At 40.1% G+C, this 20,946-nt stretch overlaps 1 protein-coding gene across 2 annotated transcripts in view; it reads right to left on the bottom strand.

Annotated features, from left to right (window-relative positions):
• TANC1 (tetratricopeptide repeat, ankyrin repeat and coiled-coil containing 1) overlaps positions 1–20,946 on the bottom strand; it is a 193,983-nt gene that overhangs the window by 137,821 nt on the left and 35,216 nt on the right. The gene's annotated exons all lie outside the window — the stretch shown is intronic.

The following is a 20,946-nucleotide window of genomic DNA, read 5'->3' on the forward strand; positions in this document are numbered from 1 at the left end:
ATGCTAATTCAGCTAACTGCAACGGGAAAATATTGACATTGTTGCTAAGGCTTTTCATTAACCATGTTGTAGAAGCTGCAATTTGAAAACTCTGCAAGATCCCAGCTGTAAAGATGGTGACGGAGTGCAAAAAGACAATATATACTGAAAAGGGGACAAAAAGTTTTACTCGTGTAGAAAATAAAAACAAAAATTAACAGGAAACATTGGATCACATTTTTTCTATTTTATTGCTGTAAAATAAATTAGCTGTGTTTTATATTCTATATTCATGCTTTTTTTTTAAATGCAAAGAGCAACTATTTTAATCTCCCTTTGCTGACTACTATTGCTTTGAAAGATTAAACTGTTAAATGAACACTAGTGCAATAGGTCCAAATTCAGAGGAGTGAATTAAGAACCATCTTCAATGAAATTACTCAGAGTGGACTGATTTAAATCAAGGCAATTAAAATAATTAATTTTAATCAATTTAAATCACTAAGAAAAAAATCATTGGTTTAAAATCAAGTCCCCCACTGATACTTCTTCACATATTTCTTATGGTACAAACATGATCACTAAACATGTTGATTTACAAACTCTATACAGCACCTGACAACATCTAAGAGCCTACTTTAAGTTTTTTAGATAACTTGATTTTTATTAATTCAAAAAACAGCACATAATATTCATTATTTGCGTCAAGCTACAAATGCAGCAGCAGTACATTAAGAATGGTAAGAATTAAATCATATACACAAACACAACAGCACTTACTAAACTGAATCTGAAATGTTACATAAACATTTCACATTTTCAATTGCAACTGACTCCTGAGCTGCAGAGTGACGGCTACCCTTAAAATGTTTTTTGTTTAATTTTCAAATTTTATTAACTAACAACAGACAAGTCCTCAGAACACAGAGGCTATGTCTACACGCTGCTCTGCCCAGCACCGCTGCTGGCACAGCTATGCAAAATGAACTTCTCAGGATTGCAAATTGCATTCCATTTACATCCTCCCTAAGCTCATTACCACAGTCACGTGAGAGTTCGGCCTTGGCAGAAGGGGGTGCCGACATTGCAGAGGCCATGTGGACTTGCCTCGGCTGGCTAAACTCCCCTCCATCGCCAGTCCCTTATGCCTCAGACATGCTGGGTGGAGCACCGTGTAGACCCAGCCTGAATGTACAGTACCCTTAGAACTTCTACAGCTCATCTTTTCCCACTCCCCCTGTAACTTTGATTCATAGACTGAAACAAAGTAAGAGTTCTCCTGTTTTTTCAACCCCCTAGTCCATTTTTAGATTTGGGTGAAAAGGCTAAACAATGAAAATATTCCCTCTGCATGCAGAGGATGCTACTGCTGTGAAAAGTTGGCTTCGCAACTGAAGGAACTCTGTTTCAAGGCACCTGGCTAATGATTCCCGCCAATTCAGGAGAGTGGCTGTTCAAAATATGATCAGTAAACGTGTGCCCATTAAATGGTTTCACTCCATCCCTGAAATTTATTATGACTGGCATAGATGATTGATTCTGAGATGTTCATATTATGAAAGCAGCATAGTCTTCAGAAATTAGGCATCTATCTTTATATCTGGGAGTACAAACGTTCACAAGAATATGAGGTGGAGTTAGTGTTTGATCCATTTGCTTCTTCAATGCCTGTAGTTTTATTTTCTAGTGAAGTATTTCTATCATCAATGCCTCCTGAAGTACCTTCCAAATTTCAACAGCATCAGCAATGCAGAGCAATTTCTCTCAAGTTTGTTTAAGACTTTGGGTAATGTGTTTCAGTACGAGCAGCGTATCCTCTACAGTCCTCTAATTCAGCATAAGATACTTTGGATGGGATACTTCCATCTACTTAAATCACAGTTTTCTTCGCAAAGTATTATTAAAATAGTCCAGTACAACTACCATCAAACATTTTGAGGGAGATTTAGTTTGGGCCCTGCTGTTCTTTCCATTGAAATGGAAGCAAACTGGTTCTTAATGTAAGTATTTTGCAATTCAACAATGTTTTCTAAAAGATGCACTAAATGAGTACTGCAGCCATATGTTATTAAGGAACATATTTCCATGTCTTCTTCTAAATATCTTCTCATCTTTGCCATCTTTGCAACCTTGCCTGTGACAAAACTGTGCATATTAGAGCTGGATTTTTCTCCACGGTTTATTACAGCTTTCGCTGACACTTCTAAATATTCTGTTGTGTGGGCACCTCCCAATGGATCTATTGTTTCTAAAAGACATGCAAACCCATCTTCTGTTGTCACACATGCATGTGTTACTGAATCACTGAGTAAACTGCTCCTCCCATCAAAGCTTAAACTTGCACAATTCCCCTCAGTATTTCTTACACTGTTCAAGTGCCTTCTCATACCCTGTATATAGCAACCTTCCACCAATGTATGCTCTACTAGGTGGAGTACAGCCTAGTTCTAAGGACTCAAACCTGTCCATGAAGGCACTGATTGTAAACCATCTGAAAAGGAGAATTTGCCTGTTTCCATGCTACCACAGAAGACTGACCTGCTCAGAGTCAATCTTCCATGGTTGTGTTTTGTTCATGCACGAAACAGCACTTTTTAGGATCAATGTCAACCCTGAAATTAAGGCAGGTTGACAGAAGAAATACTGCCACTGACCTTCTTCCATGAGGACAGCCATAGCAGTCAACAACTGATAAGTTGAATTTAGTTATGCAATTGGCTTAGTTAAAATTGCACATTAGCTATGTCTAGTATAGACATGGTTACTGTGGCACAGATGAACTGAGCAATCTTTTCATCTCTGGTGTCTTGTTGCTATTTGCTGGTCCTTGCTATAAGCCCATCCACAGTGGTAGTTTTACTGAATGACTGAAATAGTTGTCTTGCTATTGATACTTTTTTGTTTCAAATATGATTATTTGCATCACTACTTCTAAAATTACCAACAGATGACTCTAAAGTTGTTGCAGATAGATTAAGCCTCTTACACTTAAATGGGATCCTGAAACAAAATTCAAAAATGATATTGAATAGTCTCTCTTCTCACTGTATTATTCAGTTAATCTTTTACATATTTTTTCAGGAAGGATATGGATCTGATTCCATGTTACCAAAAAAATTTAAGACTGACTGTGCTCAGAGTGCACTTACCTTTGGAGTAAGTCCTATTGAACTCACTGGCATTTCAGGTTTTTGAGTAAATAAATATAAGACTGGCTTCACCTGGGAAAGCTGAGTTATGCTGAAGTAAAATAGGGAATTTCACCCTTACTGTCCGTGACTTTCCAAAATAAAGAGCATGTATTAGGTAATATAAAATAAGAAAATGACAGTGGTAACTGACAACTCTAGATTTCACTTACTGCAGCTTTCTGCACTGTATACTTGGGTGATAGATCCTAAAGCTAGTTAACTAATTAATTAATTAAACAACCCATAATGATTAGATAAATTAAACTTGTTTTCTTCTCTAGTGCCTCCTTGTGCAATCTGGTGTGCACATGGTGCACTACCCCTCCACTCTTTCTCTACCTAGCAAATTCAGCATGATGCTCCAAACCAGAGGAAGGAGGGAAGGAAATGGAGCGCCCACAGGGGGACACATCATGAAGAATCATCGTTAGTGCTTCCTCCTCTTCTTCGCGTAGTGTCCCCCTGGGCGCTCCACTCTGGGCGACTATAAAGCAGTAATTGCCCTTTGGAGGTGCATTTGGAGCCTAGTAACTATTACAGTCGGTAGAACTGCTTGTCCTACTTGAATTGAGGAAGCAAAGGAAAACGAGAGAGCATAGTGCTGCGCAAACAAGTTACTGGAGGACCACACAGCTGCCTTACAGATGTCCATAAAGTATACATTCTTGAGAAAGGCAGTACTGGAGGACACAGCCTGGGTTGAATGAGTGGCAACAGCACCTGGAAGCGCACACTGAAGCTCATAAAAACTGTGAATGGTGGTGGAGATCCACTTGGACAGCTGTTGAGACAAACCAGGAAGGCCCTTGCACAACTCTGTAAAGGACAGGAAGATCCTCAGAGTCTTACACCAAGGCTTTATGTGGTTGACATAAAAGGCCAATACCTGACAGACATCCAGGGTGTGCCACACGATGTGTGGGATCAGTGTGTGGCTTCAGGAAGAGCGCCAGTAAATGAACAGGTTCACTGATGCAAAATGGAGACAAAGAAAGGAAGAAACTTGGGATGAGGGTGGTGACCCTGTCCTCGGTAAAGATGGTATAAGGAGGCTCAGCCATGAGGGTGGCAACCTCCCCAGTTCTCCTGGTCAATATGATGGCAACAAGAAACAAGACCTTCATCAACAGCTGGAGCCAGGAACACCTCACCAAGGGTTCAAATGGTGGTTTCTTGAGGCAACTGACTACATGATTAACGTCCTAAATAGGGACCAGAGTACATGCTGAGAGGAAGGTGTTTTGCAGACCTGTCAGAAAACATTTGGTGATGGGATGGGCAAGAAAGGAGACCCCATCTTCTGCCTGGTAGAACATTGACAATGCTGCAGCATGTACCTGAACAGTGCTAAGGGCCAGGCCTGACTCACACAAGTACAGCTGGAAGTCAAGGAGGACAGGAAGGGACATGGTATGAGGAGGCATAGGATGGTTAGTACCCAAACAGAGAGAGACCTGCTTCCACTTGTAAAGGTAGGACTTGCATGTGGACTCCTGTCTGCTATTAATGAGAACCCTCTTCTCCCCACCAGAGCATGCAATCTAGGAGCCACACATGGAGATGCAGGCTGAATGGACTGGGTTGGAGAGTGTGACCAAAGTCCTGAGACAGAAGATTGTGGCAAGGAGGAAAGGGATAAGGAGCCACTCCTGACATCTGAAAGAGGTAAGGATACCAAGTTTGTCTTGGTCATGCTGGGGCTACCAGGATGAGGAGGACTCAATCCAGTCTGACTTTGATCAGAAGCTGGTGATTCAAGGGAAGAAGGGGAAAAAATGCATAAAAAAGGGGCGTATCCCACTTGATGGAGAAGGTGTCCCTGAGGCCCGCCCTTAAACAGTACTGATGACACCTCCTGCTGACCCGGGTTGTCTATGCAGGGCTGGGCCCAAAGTTGGAATACGTGGTTGAGGGCTGCCATATCAATCTCCCACTCGTGATGGTCGCTGAACAAGCTATTGAGGACATCCGCTGTGACATCCAGCACCCCAGGGAGATGTGTGGCAATAGGAGTTATGTGATGCCAGAAGCACCAAGTCCACAATTTTATGGCCTCGGAGCTCAGGGGTGGGGACTGAACCCCACCCTGTGGGTTGATATAATACATGCAGGTAGTGGTGTCCTTTAGGATGTTCACTAATCAGTGCACAAGGTGACCCTGGAAATGCATGCAAACACAGCGGACAACCTGGAGTTCCAGGAGGTCAATGTGGAACATCTTCTTGGTGAAGGGTCATTTGCTCTGAACTGTGCAAGAACTCGAATGGGCCCACCAGTCCATAACGGAGGTGTCTATAGAAAGGGTGACTGACGGGGGTAGCTGGTGAAACAGCGCCCCAGCAAAAACATTGCCTGGACATGTCCACCACTGGAGATCGGACAGGGACCCACTGTCTTGCCTGAGTATAACATGTGGCCAACCATGACTAAAGGCAACACATGCGAAGCCTGGCCAGTTTGACCATGTATGTGGTAAGCAGCCACGTGTCCCAGCAGCTTGAGGCAGACATGCACCATGACAGCAGGGACCAGACATACCATCAGGACGAAATTGCATAGGGACTGAAGGGGCAGTGAGGCCCTGGCAGTGGTAGTGTTTGTGTGAGCCCTGACAAACTCTAGGGATTGTTAGAGAAATGAACACTTTAGAAATGCATGCGTAAGCTCTGCAAAAACACCAGTTTATACCTGTAACTAAGTATTTAATCTGCTGTCATAAACTAATATATATTAAAAAGCTACAATGACCAGCCTTTTTTGAAATAATTCAAATAACTTTAGCTTCATGTTTTCACAGTGTTAGATATTATTAATCTCTACCCCAGCATCTATACTGCAGCCATGGAACACCACAAAGGTGACAGTTTACAAGTTTTCTAATAATGTCAAACTAAATCAGGACAAGTAGTCCTGTGAAACAGACCCTCTATTTTATTTACCTTTTATTTGTACACATTTCCACTGTCAACACAGTTTCATGGGCACGAATCAAAGGGAGGTCCCATTCAGCGGTCAAAGTAACCATGGAAACTGCCACATTTAAAAAAAAGCCTTGAAACTCCAATCCAATTGATATATAGGGAAACCACAAAAATGTTTACAGACAAAAAAAAAAAAGAGGACAGTTGATGCAATAATGTAATGATTAAGAAAAGTCTTACGTAACGCAGAACTGAATTTTAACACACTTAAAATGAAATGCTTTACTAAATCATATTGAAAAAAGAGGCTATCAGGAATCAAAACACCTTATGGACTTTTTTGGTATGTATTTCAAAATTAAGCATAACAAAAGCTATTTTATTTCCCCACACTATATACAAGTTGCAGCCACTTGCTTAGAAACTGAGAAACTGTAGACTACTTTACTTGAGCATATGTGGATGGAATGTGAACCAGATTTTGGCATTCTAATTATTGTAACATTCGGGAAGAAGATCCTAGTGTCAAACACAGAAGGCTAAGTTAATGAAAATACATGTTCTCTCTATGTTTAGATTTGGTCTGACTACAAAAGACAGACAAATATCCCACAAATTCTTTTTTTACAGACGTTTTTGAGGCATCAAGGGAAAAGCAAAATCAATTACATCTGCTGAACTAGAGACAGATTCACAGGCCCCATTAAAAAACAAACACAATCTTCTTTCCTTAGGGAAAAGTATGTGAAAATGGACTATAAACAGTAGAAGGGCTGTTCTCCCACCCCACCTTTTGTTACATGTACTGCTAATAGGTTTGCTTTTTGAATAAGCCTCTGTTATTTTATTATTTTAAAATGTTTTGGCATGGTACACAGAAACCATACCAATTTAGCAGACTTATTCATAAGGTACAGTACCATGATCTCTTGTTAAGGCCAGATCTAGGGTAGACCTGAAAGTTGATCTAAGTTACACAATTGCACAGAATCAACATAATACAGATCAATTTTTCTGGCCATCCACATTGAGGGAGATTTCTCCCATCAGCCTCCCTTACTCCTTGGGAGAATGAGGACTATCAAGACCAACTGCAGAGCTCTGATAATTTGATTTCATGCATCCCCACTATGTGCAATAAATTTGCACCCCAGAATATCAACCCTGAAAGAGTTGATTTTCCAGTAAGTATGGACATAACCTAAGACAGAAACCACATTTGGGGGCAAGGGTGGAGAGGGGAAAGCTCACAGTACATGGAAGCATCCAAATGAACTGGGAAGAAGAAACTATGCAACTTTTCAAACTGTGGTTAATGGTCCTTATGTGGACAAACATTAAACAGATTGAGGATGACCAGTGAATTACAGAAGATCTTTCCTGCAAATCTCTTTTGATCTGTCACTGCAGTGTCCAACACGCTTCCCATTCACGAATGGGGAAACGTATTGTTGAGAATGCGGCTCTGTGGGCTGGTGCAGTGGCTTAGGCAGTGGCTCCTCAGACACTACACCATGCAGCTCGTGGAGCTACACAGCTGGTGCAGCTGGGTGCTCCACTGGTGCAACTCAGGTGGCTCAGGGCTTGGGCAGCTGGTGCAGCTCAGGGCAGCATGACTCTGGTGAGTTACTGGCAGTTTGCTGCGGAGTTGGGGGGTAAGATGCCTGGTTGAGATGGGGAGTAGGATGCCTGGCTCAGGGGGCAGCACCTAGCTGGCCAGGGGAGTTGGGGGGGGGGCATGTGGCAATCCACTCAAGTGCTTTTGGACACCACTGATCAGATAATATCCAATAAATGAGAACTCTCTTTCCACCTTAAATATGACCAGTACATTTAACAAACCACTTTATGAACATACCTGCATTAACATGCTAAATGTCCCAAGCTAAGAAATAGTTATAATCACTATTTGATCTTTACTGTTATTTACAATTGAAGCCCTCAGCTTCCCATATCCTGCCTTTTTGTCACCCCTCCCCCCCTCAATCCCTTACCATGTTAAAGATAGTTTAGGACCCAACTTGTGAACACTAAATACCAGGCACAGCCAAATGGGAAAACTCATGAAATAAACCACTAAATCCCATGGTGTTTGCATGGCTACTGCCTTAAATAATATGATGTTTGCTGCAGGAAAATATAATTTTCTTTCTCTATGAATTCATGCATCCAAACTATAGATGATGCAAAGTCTACTACCGAACAATCAGGATGGCACACACATCTTAATTAAAACCTGGCAATTCAAAGCAGGTAAGAATGTTGCCTGGGACAGGAAAGAGCAGGGTATTAGACATTTTGTACACAAGACCAAGAGACATCTTAGGCTCACCGTTAGGGAATGAGGAGAAATTACTTCCAGGGCATTCATTATCTGAAGATGCTAGTAGATAAGGTCATACGTAATAGAATGGATTTGTCAAGAATGAATCATGTCAAACCAACCTGATAGCTTTCTTTGACAGATAACAAGACTTGTGAATAGGGGCAAAGCAGTAGATATGGTATACCTAGAATTTAGTAAGGCTTTTGATACAGTATTGTATGACTTCATTAACAAACTAGAGAAATACAACCTAGATAAAGCTACTATAAGGTGGGTGCATAACTGGTTGGATAACCATTTACAGAGAGTAGCTGTCAATGGTTCACAGCCATGCTGGAAAGGCATAACAAGTGGGGTTCCCACAGGGATCAGATCTGGATCCAAGTCTATTTAGGTAATAGCATAGAGAGTACACTGATAAAGTTCATGGACAATACCAAGTTGGAAAGGTTGCAAGTGCTTTGGAAGATACAATTAACATTCAAAATGATCTGAAAAAACTGGTGAAATAGTCCGAGGTAAATAAGATGAAATTCTTAGGAAGGAACAATCAGCTGCACACATACCACATGGGAAATGAGTGCCTAGGAAGGAGTACTATGGAAAGAGATCTATGGGGTCATAGTGGACCACAAGCTAAAGGAGGAGACAACTGTACAAAAAAGCAGTCCTGCAGCACTTTAAAGACTAACAAAAACAGTAGTGGGTCTGTCCCATGAATGCTTATCACCTAATAAATTATTTTGTTAGTCTTTAAAGTGCTACAGGACTGCTTTTTTGTTTTGTGAAGATACAGACTAACACAGCTACCTCTCCAGGAGTCAACACTGTAACACTTGCAAAAAAATAATATCAAACCATTCTGGCATGTATTAGTGGGAATGCAGTAAGCAAGACACACAAAGTAATTTTTCTGCTCTACTCTATGCTGATTTGGCCTTAACTAGAGTGTTGTGTCCAGCTTGGGGTGCTACATTTCAGGAAAAAATGTGAACAAATGGAAAAAGTTCAGGAAAGGGCAACAAAAACTATTAAAGGTCTAGAAAACATGACCTTCGAGGGAAGATTAAAAAAACTGGGTTTATTTAATCTTGAAAAGAGAAAAGAGAGGGGACAGGATAACAGCTTTTAAGTACCTAAAAAGTTGTTGCAAGGAGGAAGGAGGAAAAAAATGTCTTCCTAATTCCTAATAATAGGACAAAAAGCAATGGGCTTAAACTGCAGCAATGGAGTTTTAGGTTGGAAATTAGAGAAAAATTCTTAAGTGTCAGGGCAGTTAACCACTGGAATAATTGCCCAAAAGGGTGGGGAATCTCTACCACTGGAGATTTTTTAAGAGCTGGTTAGACAAACATCTGTCAGGCATCTACATGGTGCTTGTTCCTGCCAGGAGTGCCTGGGACTTGACTTGATGACCTCTTTAAGGCTCTTTCCAGTCCTATGATTCGAGCACTTCAGCATCCAGTCCCCACCCCAGTGAAATGGAGACGTATTCCCACCAACAAAACTATCAATACAGGGGAACTGGAAGAGAAGTTACCTCAACACACCGCCAAAGGTAGCAGAGACCTGAGCATTAGGCCCTGGGAAAAGAAAACTCACTTAGGTCACCTAAGATACATCTCTGAGGAATGGAATGGGGAAAACCATCCAATAATGTGTTTTTGTGGTCATACCAGATGTGGAGGGACAACAAAAAGATGACATAGCCTCTGAGTAAAACATTCATCAGGAGTTAGACACCTGAATTGCAGTAAAAATATATTAAATAAAACCTAAAACAAAACAAACCTTAAAACAAGTTCAATGGCTGAATGAAAATTTGTACTTGTCTATATCTGAACCCCATTGTCCATTCCCAGTATCTACCTCCCAACTATTTCATGCTTCTCCAACAGCTGCAAATCTGAACCAATAAACTCAGGTTTTTGCATTAGCAAAAATGGTTTCTTTCAAACTGTTACTGTTAAAGACATTTTTTAAAAAAGAAATTAAAGTGGGAAATAGAAAGCAGGGCATTTGAAATAATTATTACTTGTGAATAACCTCAATTTAAAAGCTAGCTTTGATAACTAGAAGAGCACTTTGGAGTTAGTTTCTGGGAGAAAAAAGGATTGCTTCACCACACAAAATATCTACTTGCTCAGCAAAAAAAAGTCACCGTACTAAAATCTTAGATAATAGCCAACAGCCACAGAAAATGGGAAAAGCATCACAGAATAATCAAAAACAGATCTGTAGTTTAGCATGAAACAATGCATCTTCTGTTGTGAGACATTTTTAGAAGACTGACCAAAAGTCACAGTAAAACTTGAAAGGATTCCAGGAGAAGTTCAGCATTCCACTAACGGATCAGAACCTCATGCATAAGAAAGACCTTTTTTCAAATCAAAAATTCAAAGCCTACTATACAAGGTTTACATAGCAAAAGCAAGCTGTATTTGCATATTTAGTTTTACAATGCAAACATATTATTTAAAGACTTTCCAAACCCTGAACTTGATGAAAGGGTATCTGAAGTCCTACTTACTGTTGGCTTAGTTACAAGTGTTAATCACACACCGGATGTTTAATGAGAGATCATGCAGATCATGCAAAACAAAAAGAACAGTCCAGCAGCACTTTAAAGACTAACAAAATAATTTATTAGGTGGTGAGCTTTTGTAGGATAGACCCATTTCTTCAGATCATAGCCATACCAGAACAGACTCCAGAAAACAGAGTCTGGTCTGGTATGGCTATGATCTGAAGAAGTGGGTCTATCCCATGAAAGCTCACCACCTAAGAAATTATTTTGTTAGCCTTTAAAGCGCTACTGGACAGATGTTTTGTTTTGATAGTTTGACCTAGAATGACCATTTGTATGTTCTTAAAACAAATTTTTTTTAAGTTACAAACAGAAAAAAACTGTACCAACTCTGAGAACAGGTACTGACTTAAGACAGACTGATGTAGAAATTTGCATCTGTTTGTATATTGTTAATTCTGAAATGTTGATGTTTTTAGAGAGTAATACAAAGATAAATTTAGCCATGCTAAAGAAAGTGGATCTGTCCCATGAAAGCTCATCACCTAATAAATTATTTTGTTAGTCTTTAAAGTGCTACTGGACTGCTTTTTTTGTTTTCATAGCATATAGACTAGCTCGGCTACCTCTCTGTTACTATTAATCATGCTACAGTTTTTCAAATGTTCACGGATGGGCACGTAGATTTGATTTACTTGTTATGAAAAATCCATTAAATTTTCAAGTAATTGATGCTTCAAAAAAGCAAATAAGATGGAAAGAAACATGGTTTTCAAAAATTTAGAGTGCAGCACTGCTTTGGTGTTGGGGCCTGGTCTACACTGAAAAGTTATACTGGCGTATCTGTATCAATCAGGGATATGGGAAAAAATCCTCACCCTGATCAATACAGTTATGCTGACTTAAACCCTCTGTAGCCTCAGATATTCTGACATAAGAGCACTTTCATAGATACAGCTAACTTTCATAGAGGTATGAGTGTTAGTCTGCATCTTCGCAAAACAAAGAAAGCAGTCCTGCAGCACCTTAAAGACTAACAATATTTATTAGGGTGATGAGCTTTCATGGGAAAGACCCACCTCTTCAGATCTGGAGCATTACTGCAAGAAAAAAGAAAAACAGAGAAAACTGAGGAATCAGCTAAATAGGGGGAAAGAAGGAGGGGCAGAAACGTTTGTTGTAAGGACAGCCACCTGACATCTAGAAAATTCTCACTATCAGCCACATGCCATACCACAGAAATACTAACCATGGAACCTGTCCTTGCAACAAACCTGGTTGCCAGCTGTCCACATATTTACACTTGACACACTATCACTGGACCTAACCACATCTGTCACATGGTTGGGATCTCATCTTCCTCAACTTCCACTAATGTGACATATGCCATCATGTGCCGGCAATGCCCCCCTGCTATATATATTAAACAAACGCAACAATCGCTTCACCAAAAAATGAATGGATACAGATCAGACATTAGGAATCTGAACACACAAATTGGTAAGTGACCACTTTAACTTGACAGGACACACTATTAATGATGTAATAGTCAGTGTATTACAACAAAGAGATTTTAACAGATTACAAAGGGAGACATCTGAATGGGAATTCATTTTCAAGTTTGATACCTATGAGCATGGACTCATATATGTCAAATATCTTGTGTATAACAAGGATGATTTTCCCACTCCCCCTCCTTTCTACCCTCCCCCATTAGCTGATTCTTCACTTTTCTTTCTCTCAGTAATACTCCAGATCTGAAGTGAGTCCTTCCCATGTAAGCTCATCACCTAATAAATAATATTGTTAGTCTTTAAGGTGCCACAAGACTGCCTTCTTTGTTTTGGAAAGCTAACTTGTTCAGGGAGGTGGTGTTCCTACACTGACAGATAACCCTATTTTTAGCCTAAGATGCATACATACTATGAGGCTATGCCAACATAGTTATGCAGATAAAGGGCTGGCCTATGCTAGAAAACAGACAACAGCTGGTTTGCTCAGGAATGGAAAAATTCACACCCCTGAGACATGTAGGTAAACTGACTTAAGCCACAGTGTAGACAGCACTAGTTCAATGGAAGAATTCTTCTGCTGACCTAACTACTGCCTCTTGGAGAGAACCCCTTCCCTTGTTGTAGTGTCTTTGCTAGTATTCCTAATATAGATTATGTACGCCAGTACAGTCTCTGCAATGTGGATGCTCCCTGTGTCTGTGGGTTAGTTACTGCCTTTCAACTTTGAGCATGAATACTTGCTTTAAAATTAATTTCAGCATTCATACTGGATGGAGATTTGTTCTCAACATCCTCTGGTAAATAGTTCCATAAATTGAATGTGCATTGTATAGAAAAGTACTTCCTTTTGTTTTAAACCTGCTACCTATTAATTTTATTTGGTGACCCCTAGTTCTTGGGTTGTTAGTAAGTAACACCTCCTGGTTTACTTTCTCTACAACAGTAATGATTTTTTTATGTCTCTATCATATCCTCGCCACTTAATCTCTTTTTGAAACTGAAAAGTCCCAAACTTAATCTCTCCTCATACAGAAGCTGTTTTATAGCCCTAATCATTTTTTGCCCCTTTCTGAACCTTTCCCCATTATAATCTATCTTTTGTGAGATGGGACAACTACATCTTCATGCAGTATTTAAGATGTGGGTGTACCGTGTATTTATACAGAGCCAATATTATATTTCCTGTCCTATTATCTATCCCTTTCTTAATGATTTTCATCATTCTATTCACTTTTTGACTGCCACTGCTCACTGAGTGAATATCTTTCTTGAATTGTACCAGCTAATTTAGAGCCCCACCATATTATATACATAGTTAGGATTATGATTTCCAACGTGCACCACCCATATGCGAGTTCCTTTATAGCTCCTTAAAGCCTATTTTGGACTTAACCAACATGAGTAACTTTGCATCATCTCCAAGTTCTGCCACCTCATTGTTTACCCCTTTTCCCAGATCATTTATGAATAGGACTGTCCCCAGTACATATACCTAGGAGGCACAGCTATTTAACCCCTCCATTCTGAAAACTCACCATTTATTTCTACCCTTTGTTTACTCTGTCTTTTAGCTGGTGCGGGGGGGAGAGAGAGAGAACCTTCCATCATATCACACGACAATTTACTTTGTTAAACCCTCACGCTCAGGAGCCTTGTCAAAGGCTTTGTGAAAATTTAAGTACACTATATCCACTGGATCTCCCATGTCCACGTGCTTGTTGACCTCCTCAAAGTACTCCAGTACACTGGTGAGGCATGATTTCCCTTTACAAAAAACACATTGACTCTCCCCTATCAAATCATGTTAGTTTATATGTCTGACAATTCTGTTCTTTACTGTAGTTTCAACCAAATTTTCCCAGTACTGAAATCAAGGTTGCTGGCCTTTAATTGCCAGGATCACCTCTGGAGTTATTACTACATTAGTTATCGCCTAGTCATTTAGTACAGAAGATTATTTAAATGTTACAAAAACCACAACTAGTAGTTCTGCAATTTCGTATTTAAGTTCACTTCCGAACTCTTGAGTAAATACCATCTGGTCCTAGTGATTTGTTACTGTTTAATTTACCAATTTGTTCCAGAAACCTCAAATCTGGGTCAGTTCCTCAGATTTGCCATCTAAAAAGTATGGCTCAGGTTTAGAAATCTCCCCAGCATCCTCCACCCTAAAGACGAATGCAAAAAAACATATTTAGTTTCTTCACAATGACCTTATCGTCTCTGAGTGCTCCCATTTGCAACTTGGTCGTCCACTGTTTAGCAAACTTCACATTTCTGACATACATACAACACTTTTGCTTTTATTTTTGAGTATTTGGCTAGCTGTTCTTCACTTTCTTTTTTGGCCTCCCTAATTATATTTTTACATTGTAATTGCTAGAGTTTATGCTTCTTGCTATTTCCTTCCCTAAGATTTAAACTTCCACTTTTTAAAGGATGCTTAACAAATACAAATACAGTATTGAAGTCTGAGAGCACTCCTATTGTCTTTCATGTTCTGTAAAGCTATAAAGACTATGTTTGTAAATTCCTCATAAGTCAAAATAAATAAAATAAAAATAGACTAATAGGCTTTTCAAGTGAGTACTTCCCCCCTCCCTCCCTTTTTAGTTATTCATGAGGAGAAAAAACTCACTAATTTTCCTCTGGATATCTGGCAGAATTAGAGCATTTTTTAGAACAAAACATGCAGCAGTGCACTAATAAAATGACTTTGTCAGGTGACTACTGGGTGTAATACAAAAAGAATGCACATTTTCATTCTTGAAATAAAACATCCACTTGAAATCTGCCCCCCGTATAAAAGAAGCAAGCTGTACCAACTCACTGTGCCAGCAGCAGCTAAAGGCTAAACCCACTGGGTTAATCAAATACTTCCTAATGAAGTTGCAGTTACTGCAATCCTCCTTTCTCTAAAAAAAACAGGACCAGAGGAAAAGGTCTAGACTTTCATTAGCAGACTGCTCCAGCTGATGACTCCTCCAACATAGGATGGATAAAAATAAAGCTCCTGGATTTCTCATAAGAAAAGGATTTCTCGTTTCAGAACAGAAGTAGCACCGTGTTCGTAAAGAGATGAAATCTGCATTCTACATAAACCAATCAAGACAGATGTGGAAAGGTAGCAAAATATTTTTCTAACACATTTAAAGGAAAAATGTATCTCAAGCTTCAGCCTTTATCAGAGCCTGATCTAGTCTCCATTCCAAAGAGACAAAAATTTTCTTTATAATAGTAAAATAGGGACTGGCTTTAGGGCAGATGGAAAATCTACTAATCAGGGCTTTACCACAGGAATCTATAAGCCACTATACTTAAACCAACCCATCTGTTGACTTCAAGTTAGCAGCAACAACACCACACACACAGTTGACAAGATGTCTTTGGTCTTGCATTGCGATCAGTTTCTGATATCCTAGATCCAGCTGTCAAATTCTGATTCTACTCCAGAACAGCTCTTACCACTATGTCGCATAGAAAGCGCCCACATTGGAGAATACAGAATTCATATAGTTTAACAAAGATCACAGAAATTTTCTTCAGTTCCCAGAGAATATATTGACCATCAAATGGAAGAATTTTTTATGTTGTCTTTTTTAAGACCAAGAGAAATATCTTTGTTCTTAAATAAGTATAGTTTTTAAATAATCTGGCAACACAACTTCATTACTCTAAAAACACTAAATGGAAGATGTGGAGGATTATATGGTTTATTAAATAAAAACAGGACTGTGTGTGTTTTGGGGTTTGATTTACAAAGTTGACAAATTAAGAAACGAGAACATTTAAATGATATAATTGGCTTATTTCCATGGACACTAAAGTCTAAAAACACATGAACTAGCTTGGGTAGGTAGAGGACAAAGTCTCAAAGTTCATTACCTTCCTTCTTCAACCAGCAACATGAGTCTTAGACACAATGCAAGCAACAATAATCCTCCTCTCCTAATAAAATATTATTTTAAACAAGGAGCACATACAAGAATATAAGCAGTACAGAACAGAGGTCTCACAAGTAAATAGCATGACACCACAGTTGCTGTTACATGAAGTTTTGAAATTTACACTAGATGGTTCAGTCTGCCAGACCTTGTAAAAGAGAAGCCAACTCAGCTGGATGATAGTGGATCTAAGGAATATATTAAGCCTATATTTATTGTATTACTTATCGTATTTAACAGAAACCCAGAGAAATCACAAGGATAAAAAAAATCATTTGGTTGAGTCTGAAGACAGGGTTCTTCAAGATGTGTCCCTCTGTGGGTGCTCCACTTTAGATGTCTGTGCACCCCTGTGCTCACAGTCAGAAACTTTTTGTTAGATCACAGTGTATAGTTCTAGGCAGTTAACTGACACTGTGCGACCAAAGCTCACTCCATTCCTTCTCTACTACAGAGACTGATTAAGAAACTCCAAAGTAAAGAGAAGGAGGGAGGATAGCAGAGCACACACAGGGATACACATCTCAAAGAACCTCAGTTACTGCATAATGTGAGTAATACCCTTCCTTCAAGAGCTGTGCAAGTGGATTCCTCCACTTTAAGACTTCAGAGCAGTGCCCTCTGATGGAAGGAGGGGGCTTTGGAGTTTGAGTCATAACACATGACAGTACAGAGTGTTTGAAAGAGGTGTCAGATGCTGCCTGTTGATATAAAGCATATAGCTGTGTAAAGGTATTCGACTGATGCCCAGGTAGCAACTCTACAGAGGTCCATGATAGAGATGTTGTGGAGGAAAGCAGTGAAAGCTCATAGGGCTCTAATGGAATGAGGGCAATTGCCATGGGGAGCTGGCAGTTGCACTGGCAACAGAAGAGTTTTTTACAATTGGAGATCCACTTAGAGAGTCTGTTTAGAAATGCTGCCCTTTGCAGCACTCTGAGTGATTTGCAGAACAGTATAGTCTTGCTCATGTAATAAGGCAGTGCCCAATGAACATCACGAGCATGAAGCATGTAATGTGTTCTCAGTGTGTGGGATTTGTGGTGGAATGCTAGCATATATACCAGTTGGTTCAGGTAGAAAAACTTCTTTTGACAGAAATTTCAGGTGTAGTCTGAAGGACTATTTACCGTTAAAGACAACTGCGTATTGGGGGTCTGTCATGAGAGGTCCCAATTCTTCTAAGTGTCTGGCCAAAGCACTTGCCATAAGGAAAGCTACTTTCATGGAAAGGTGTAACAGTGAGGAAATCACCATGGATTTGAACTAGGAAGAGGTGAGGACCCAAAGGACTAGGTCCCATGGAGTTCAGGGTAGGCATTATTGAGTCCTTTGAGGAAAACTTTGGTTAATGGGAGTGTAAAACAAAGCAGTGATCCACCATGGGGTGGAATGCTGTGATTGTAGGTAGATGGACTTTTATTGAGTTCATGTATAGGCCTGCCCATCTGAGTTCTAATAGCATGAAGGGTAGCGTCACTAGGATGGATGTCATCTGTTTTAGTTGACATCATGATTCAAATCATATGTATTTCAGGCTGAACATGTGACTGGTTGTTCCTCTGCAACTGTATAAAAGTACTTTTTGTACCTCCTCCAAGAAGGTCAGCTCCAGTCCCAAGCCATGGAGAAGCCAGGCTCTGAGATGGAGTTTTCTCAGATCTGGGTGCAGGATACAGCCTGAGTCCTGAGACACCAGATCAGAGATGTGGGAGTGTGATTGAGGTACAGGTGGTCACCCTGAAAAAGTGAAGATACCAGGTTTGGTGAGACCTCAGGGCTATTAGAATTACCATGACCCTGTCCAGCCTAATCTTGTGGATCACATGAGTCAAAAGAGGGATGGGAAGGAATACATAAAGGGTAGCATTCCACTTGAAGAGCAATGTATCACCTAACAACTGGACACTGAGGCCCACCCTGGAAAAGAACTGGAGGCATTTGATATTTTGAGCAGTAACAAAAATGTCTATCTTGGGGAAACCCCACTCTTGAAAAGTGTGGGGAACTATGCTGTTCAACTCCCAGTCATGGTCTGGAGAAAATGTTCAGCTGAGGTCATCTACTGTGATGTTCTGTGACAGCCACATAGGAAAGCCATAGTGATAATGGCAATTGTGTCTGATGTACCATCACCAGACTATCACAGCTTCCCACACAAAGGGAGTGTACACATGCTCTCCCTCACCTGTTTATGTAACACATATAAGCTATAGTAACAGAGAGTAAGCCGTGCTAGTCTATATACTACCAAAACAAAAAGCAGTCAAGTAGCACTTTAAAGACTAGCAAAATAGTTTATTAGGTGAGCTTTCATGGGACAGACCCACTTCTTCAGACCATATCCAGACCAGAACAGACTCAATATGTTGTCCATAAGGATCTGAATAGTCTCACTCTTGATGAGTGGTAGGAGGCAGGAGCAAGCGTTGTGGATATAGGCAGCATTCCAATAGGTTTGTGTGTCAGATGGATCTTGTAGGAGACTAGTGGCCCTGTAGAGAATGTGGGCGCAGGTATACGTCCAATCCCAGGAGTGAGGCATCTGTGGTGCTAATTAAAGCAGACATGTTTTAAATGAAGAGTACCCTGTGAATAGATTGATTAGGCGCATCCACCAGAGAGAGAAGTCTTATTTTGTCCAGTATCACACACTTATTTATGCAGTGCCTATGGGGAACATAATTGATGCGTAGCCATCCTTGCAGGCAATGCATGTTTAATCTGAAGTATCTGATGACAAGTGTCACGGCCTCCATGTGGGCAATGAGTTGTAAGCAAAATCCTGGCATATACCTGTGGGCTGTTTCATGTCATAAATAAGAGGCTTGTTAATGGAAGAAAAAAAACAGCACTGTCTGGGCAGTGGTGTTTATGGCCTTGATCAAATTGAGGTGGGTCCCTGTGACGTCCAGTTCCTGCACCAGCTTTAGAGTAGACTTGCTGGTATTTATTTAGAAAACCAGGTTTGTGAAGAAGGTTACCACCTGCTAGATGCTGCCTGCCTTGTTGGTGATTTCAGCAGGCAGTCATCCAGGTATGGGAACTTCATAATTGCATTCTTGTGTAGGTAGTTGCCACTACAACAAGCACCTTTGAGAACACCCCAGGGACAGTGGAGAGCCTGAAAGAGAATACTTTGTACTACATATGGTCCTGTCTCATCGTAAATTGGAAACGTCTGTAGGGGGAAGGGAGAATTACATGAAAATAAACATTGTTGAGATCAAGGGTCAAGAACCAATCGCTTCCTTCTAGTGGTGGGATTATGGAGTCTAGCTGACCATCCTGAATCACTGCATTTTGACAAATTTACTGAGTTGATGATCAAGTATTGGTCTCCATACACAGGTAGATCCCTTTATTTCTTGTCCACAACTGAATTGTAGCCTAACGATGGACAATTAGAGAACTAGTGAATTTATGGCATCAGCTGTAATTTACAAAACAAATAAAGTGGGGCTGTCAATTAACACACATTACCACTGGTGATTAAGACAGGACAGACTTAAGGAGTTTAAAAAAACTGTGTGTTAAAGCTTGTTAATTGACAGAGCTACTTTTACATTTACCAATGACTGAGGCTGTTGTAATTCAAAGCAGAGATTCCACTTTGTACTGTACTGCAGTACAGACGGCTTTGGATTCCCTTAGATCACTTCAATGTTAATTTTGCAAGCCTTGACTTGCAACAGGTTTGCTATGTCTTTTACCACAAAAAAAAAGTGTGTGTGTTCATTGCAAAGTAATTTACTAGGTGTTGAGGGAAGGGCAGAGGGCAAAAAGGTGGAGGTGCTGGAATTAACTCTTGAAAAACTGCTGGCTTGCAGAATGGTTGTCATGTGAATACTTAGGTGAAGGTACAATATATTGTCAAGGGAGCCAGAGAGAGCTCTCAAACTTAAATGTTATGACTAAATTTTTCAAAAGGCCTGGAGCACATCCTTTCAATAAGGGTTAATGGAACGTTATGCTTCAGATCACAGGCTGACAGCTCCCAGATGGGAATTCCCCTTACTCCTGTCCCCATAAATGGGCCAGGTTCATGCCGGCTAGTTCACTTTCCTATGTCAGGAACTGGCCTCTGCCAGAGGCACGATACCAAATAAAATCCTGGTCCTGCCACGAGAATGACTCTTGTAGATGCCTTTTTCCCATCCTAGGACTCTGAAGGGGTCTATGTTAGCAAATTTCATTGTAGAATTAGCATTTATAGAAAATCCTGCATACACTGGACAAAACTGCATGCTGCACTTCCCACCCTGTTGCTAACCCCAAGCATTCAAAAAAGGGGGAAATTTGATTTGCAAATCAAGAGATTTGTAGAAAAATAAAGCTTGGGTTCAGTTTGCTTTCTGGGTTCTGGTCCCTTAGAGTTTCCATGTTGAGGCTTTTTTCTCTTCATCCATAAAGCCAACATTTAAAAAAATAAATAAATTATAAACAGCACAATTTATTGTGATTAATCAATTAATTTTAATGGCTTGACAGCATTAAAATAAAGCCCTTTTTATGGATTTCAGACACTACTGAATGAAAGTACA

The sequence above is a fragment of the Carettochelys insculpta genome, chromosome 8, assembly GCF_033958435.1.
Source record: "Carettochelys insculpta isolate YL-2023 chromosome 8, ASM3395843v1, whole genome shotgun sequence".
Lineage (NCBI taxonomy): Eukaryota > Metazoa > Chordata > Testudines > Carettochelyidae > Carettochelys > Carettochelys insculpta.